The sequence below is a fragment of the Struthio camelus genome, chromosome 8 (genome assembly GCF_040807025.1).
Source record: "Struthio camelus isolate bStrCam1 chromosome 8, bStrCam1.hap1, whole genome shotgun sequence".
Lineage (NCBI taxonomy): Eukaryota > Metazoa > Chordata > Aves > Struthioniformes > Struthionidae > Struthio > Struthio camelus.
Genome location: NC_090949.1, coordinates 13,701,644 through 13,707,717, shown reverse-complemented (window position 1 = coordinate 13,707,717; position 6,074 = coordinate 13,701,644).

Below are 6,074 nucleotides of genomic sequence, written 5' to 3'. Positions count from 1 at the left end.
GAGAAGAACCTCACAAAGTTTCAATCAAGGGAAATGCAGAGTCCTGAACCTAGGGAGGAATAACTCCATGCCCCAGTACAGGCTGGGGGCTGACCTGCAGGAGAGCAGTTCTGCAGAGAAGGACTTGGCAGTCCAACAAGCTGATCATGAGCCAGCAATGTGCCCTTGTGGCCAAGAAGGCCAAAGGTATCCTGAGCTGTGTTAGGAAGAGTGTTGCCAACATGTCGAGGGAGGTGATCCTTCCCCTCTGTTCAGCCCTGATGAGACAATATCTGCAGTGTGGTGTCCCAAACAGAAGTATATGTGAAAGGGAACTGAAAGGGAACCGAAAGGCAAATAAATCAAAAAGAAGCAAAAACCCACACTTTTTTCAAGTTGTAATATTTGGGGGAAACCCAAGACTCACAATGTGCCTTCAATGACTCGTGCAGCACATTTTTTGTAACATCTCTTACCTCTAATTGCTCTTGCTTGGTAGGATGAGAGAAACAGTATGCAGAGCACTCAGATAATTACATTTATTATACTTCTTTCTATTCCCATCCTACAGCTTTCTTTCCTCCCTCACTTGTCAGAGGTTTTTTTTCCTATGTCCTCATAAAATGTATTTATTACTTTGCTCTAGAGATCTCCCACTGGCAAAAAGTAGGTGGGTTGGTACTTACGAATTAGTCTTGGCAGTGCTCTTTTGCTTCTCTAGATCTGGTAGAGAGTCACAACTACTTTTACAATTCCCTCATTGAGTAGGATGTAAGGAACGATGACTAAACTATGTAGATTTACTGGTGAACTATTTTTTGACAGGTTTCTCATTTACTGACAAAATCTAGCATCTAAGTATCTCCCAGACTTTCTTGCAGTTAGCCTCAATGCACTACAGCAAAGCAGGGAAGCATGCTATTTCCATTTTATTCATGGGGACTGAAGCTCAAAGACGCCAAGAGACTTGCAAAGTCAATTACAGCAAGAGAGATTAATTCTGACACCTAGTCCACCGCATTAAATACTGAGACCTGGAGTTTTCTACTCCATCCAAAGTATGCAAGTCTAAAGTTAAATAGTCTTCCATCTGTATGTATTTGCCACCCACTTGCTTCAAATTATCTTATCCAAGTCTATTTTACATTACATCTCCCAAAACATTGTCTTTGCCTTCTATGCTTGGAGTTTCAATGTTATGATATGTACCTCACACATTTGATTGTACTGTTTTGGCTTCTCCTGTTTTGCACTTCAAGTTTAAGGCTAGAAGGAAACCACAGCTACTCTGTTTTTGAAGGCATGCTATATGTGAGTCAAAATAATTGGAAGCATCTTAGCAGTTTGAGAAATTAAAAGACATGCATACACAAAAAAACACTAAAACACTAAAATCCTCTTCCAAAAGAAAGAGATGGCTACATGCATTTTTTTCTCTCCTTGTCTGGATTTTTCTTTACTGGATTTATTAAGGCTCATATAATAATTCTATTATGACTTTATAAATTAATATACAATATCTTTCATAGCTTGAAATGCCTATAGCTTAGCATTTAATTTCTTCCATAAATGCCTAGATACTGACACAATTAGGTTTTGATACATGGATATTTCTGCTTACTGGAAATCTGGTAGCAAAGGACTCTACATTTTGAATGGGCTCATAAATATATATTGAATTTAATTTTTTAATACACAGAATCTATTTTCCTATTGTTTGGAGTTTCGTAGCTGGTTGAGGGAAACATTTTCTATAAATATTTTTGTTTTGTACAACTAATTAGTCCATAAATCAGTACACTATAATATGGCAGAGATTACCCTCAAGCCAAGAGAGAGTAACTGATCGAATTATACTTACATTCTTCATAATTCATCTGTCTCTAATGTCTCTGCATTTTATTCTTCTGCCTTCAAACGTTGTCTTGCCATTTTTTCCTCCCTTCCCATTCCTCAAACACATACACCAGTTTAAGCGGTACAAATACTTTCTATTAAACACCAAATTTTCCTGCATTTTGTACAAGGTGCAGTGGGCTGATAAAGTACTTAAATAAACAATAGCCAGATAATCACAGACTAATCATTTTGATTCAGTAGTAGGAATTTTTACACCTTTTCCATCTTCACATTATTTATTAAAGCTATTTATCGATATTAAAATGTGCCAATTCTCAAGCATAAGCATATCTCCAGAAGCATGGAAAGAAAATCTACAGATGTAAAATTCCTTCAACAGATGTCAAAAACTAATTTAGAAATCAGTTCAAGATATTCTAAAAAAGTGCTTAAGCCCATGCCGAACTCTAAGGGTATATTTTAATAACATTGAAGTAGCCTCTAAAGTATTTTGTTTCTTCCCAATCTATAATGCCTCCTTTACTTTTGCAGGTGGCCTGCAATGGCTTCAGAAGAGGTAGGGTGGTGTCCTGAAAAAATATCACTTGCAAGTCATATTCTTTCAGTCATCCAGCCCCATATAATGTTTAAAAAAAAAAAAAAAAAAAGAAGGCATGGCTTTGTCCTTATTTCTGCTGACTGTAATTCCTGAGAGGTGATGCTTATGAGGCAATTAGCTGGCAGGCTTAATACAGCTGCTAATGGAGGTGTGCACACTGTAAGAAGTCATCCGTGTTTTTTCCCTAGCTGTCAGTTTGAGCAAGGAAAGGTGAGCAGAAGTGGAATGGAGACAAGCTAACCTTGCATCCCTTAAAACCAGGCCTCAAAGCAGGAGGAATTATATTGATGAAAATGCATTAGGAAATGTAGACTTTCAGCATATACATGGCATCTCCTCTGCAGACAATGAGGATTCATCCTCCAAGGACCGACTAGTCGACCCTCAGCAACAACCTGGTCAAGAATCCACCAAACACAAAGGAAATCCTCACCTTGATTTCAGCAAAATAAAGACAGGTTTCTGATTCTCATGAAAAATAATTTAAGGAAAGGAAAAAGTAATCCCTCAGGCATTATCTCTCTGATCCTGCTATAATCTGCAATGTTCATACAGTTCCACGTACTATTTATTGTGCATTACTCTATTGCAGCATTTAAATTATTCTCATTTGAATATTTCCACAGACCCAGCACTTCTCGTGACAAATGTCTTAATTTTAAAAGCCGGTCTGCATGGCAGGCCCCATTTCTACTCAACGGAGGAACGAACTCCCTAGCTGAAGCTGTTTTCACCAACAATTTGTTTGCCAGCAGCATGTTTTCCCGTTTAATTCGTGTTAACATTTTGTTCAGCGTTATCCTAACTGGCATGTATTCTATCTGATAAACATCTCCTCTTTTCCCTCACAAAAACATTATTTATTTATGACGTTATTGTTACAGACAACTAAACAGCCAAGAGGGAAACATATTTGCTTTTCCACAAATACCTGCACATGCTGTTAAATCCGAGTCATTTTTCTTATAGAAATATCTAAAACTTGGTAAAAGGCTTCCTAGGGCGTCTTTGGTATCCACCGGGACGGAGGAACAGGGACAGACACCTGCCACAGTGCAAAATCAGCAAGCGTTACGGAAAACAATGACTTGTTAAGGCTGATATATTATGAAACTTTCTCTTTCTCAGCCCAATTTGTCATGACTCCACCACTAAACGGGCTCATTATAAGATGACTCAAATCTAGAGCTGAAACTATAGGACAGTGGCATCTATAATCTGTTTAATTTTTCCACAAGTTTAAGATTGTACTGGGGAGGGAGGGCAAAGGGAAGACAGAGCAAACTTTCATTTTCTCTCATGTGTCCCTGCATTAAATTTCATTTGCAAGGTTTCTGCTGGGAAGCCTCACTTGGACAACCTGTATTCTCTGTTTCTCTACTTCACCTCTCCTAAATTGCCTGGTACTCATGAACGCTACCTGTTCAACAACAGGCACTCATTTCATCCACCCAGAGAACGTCCTGTTGGGGGAAAACGTGGACGACACTAGCTTGAAAACTTAGAGGGAGCAGCTTTTCTTACACATTCGCAGGATGCTAGTCACTCATTTTGTCAGCCTTACGTTAGGCCTTGAGCCTAAAATAGATATTTAGCACCCAGAATGGTGAAGGAACATTTTCTCAGGGAAAAAAAGAGGAACAGTCCCCTCTCCGTTTTCATTCATGTTCTCTGTATTTTTGCCCACACAGGAGAAAGCCGCTGCATTATTGGGAAACCCGGCCCTCAGCAAACTCACTGCCTGCTAACACCAAGCAGCTGCGTTCGAGGTCACAGAGCATCCCAGGTGGCTTCATCACTGAGGCCAAATTAAGAGGGAGTAGATAATATAAAGATAGATTACCAGGGTCCCCGAGAAGCAAATACCTCAAACATTCACTGTCACTTCATCAGTTAGTGATACATGCTGGAGCTTTTGCGACAGGAGTACTTACCCGTTTAGAAGAGGCCTCAGAGACCTCCATCCGCTCCGTGAACGTCACCAGAGGCTGCAACTCATCATCAGTTGAAGTCACCACTCTGCACCGGATTGGGACAACAACTGCCCACATCCTCCAAAACCTCTTCAAAGATTGTGTCCACCCAGGGTCTGCACTTGCTATCAACATATAAAGGTTTTAGTGCGTGTCCCTGTGGGTTTTCCACTCCTATTTCTGTATAGGAGTCAGAGTCTCTTTGACTTTTAAAGTGCAAGCCTCTTTGGCGTGTGGATGGTTTTGTGCTGGGTGACACAGCTCAGGACCTAACACTTATCCCCAGCTATCAGCTGTGACGTATTTTTGAGTCTTCTCACAGTGGGCTCAAGATTTTTCAGGCACAAGAAGGATGGTCCCTGCCAAAAGGCTCAAGTCAAGGGAGCAAAGAGACAAAATTGGGGGAAATGGAATCCCTGTGGGCAGCAGGACAAAGGCAACCTTTAAAGAGGGTCTAGACTCTAGGTATATTAGGCATATGAATAAGAAATATGTATTTATATGCACAGGAAATATGTGAGTGCATGCACACACGTGCTCACATGCTAATAGTATTTTCCAACTTAAGATTTCATAGTGCTTTCCAAATATTTCGGTTCAATTACTCAGAAGCATATTTGCATATTATGTGACTATACACAAGTAATAATTGTGTTTTGAGTATCTACCCACCTGCTCATTTGCAAATTGCTTTTCAAGTTAAACCAACCTTATCTTCTGTACCTTTCCTCAACTAAAGGACATTTTCCAGACCATTATCTGCTCCTTCGCACAGAGGACTTGGAGACCTTCTGGAGTCCCTTACCAACAGAATCAGTATTTCATAGATGCAGTCCTTTGCAATGAAAAAGCAATACATCCAGGGAACATTAAATGCAAAAGTCACCGAACACTTTTCTGCACCTAAAACGATAGTCACAGCCTGTGAAGGCATGATGGCAGCAAGCGTAACATGAAACTCGGTGCAGGCCTAAACCTGAGCACCTGCCCTGGGCCTCTGGCAGGTTTGTGAGCTGACATCTCTTCCAGCCTGGGCTGGCACCTTCAGGACAGCTACCTACGTTAGCTAAAATAGGGAGAGAAAGGGACTTCCCTCTGCGTGGCCACAGATAGGGTAACAGGAATAATGGGTGTTGGTGGGTCAAAGGGGGAAACGGGTATATTTTTCAAAGCTATCACCAGCATCACTAACTGATGTGGAAAATGTTTAGATTAGCCCCTAATTAAAATTTTTGCTGCACACTACTGCTCTTGACTGCAGGTCAGGTTGCTGATTAATAAGCCTTGCCTGCCTGATGTTTCTCTGCTAAATTGGAAGAACTGTGAAACAGGGCTTGAAAAAGGAAAAAAACAAAAACCAGACTCACACCCCAAAAAAAACCCCAAAACCCCAGCCTAGAAAAACGCATCCTGTTTCTAGTGCAGATCAGAACTATGTAACCTTCTTACAATAATGGTGTGCCAATTGGAAGGTTGCTTCAAAAGAAAAAAAACAATTTCACCTTGTGTTGGTTGCATCTCCAGAGTCACTATCTGTGTAACTTCCCTCCCACCGAAGTCACTGGGGCCACTAACTCAAAAAGGCAACAACAGGTCAGACTCCAAAATCCTTGCTCCCTGCATTCAGTGCACCAAACGTGGCTCTGTGCTGGCTTTCTACCTAA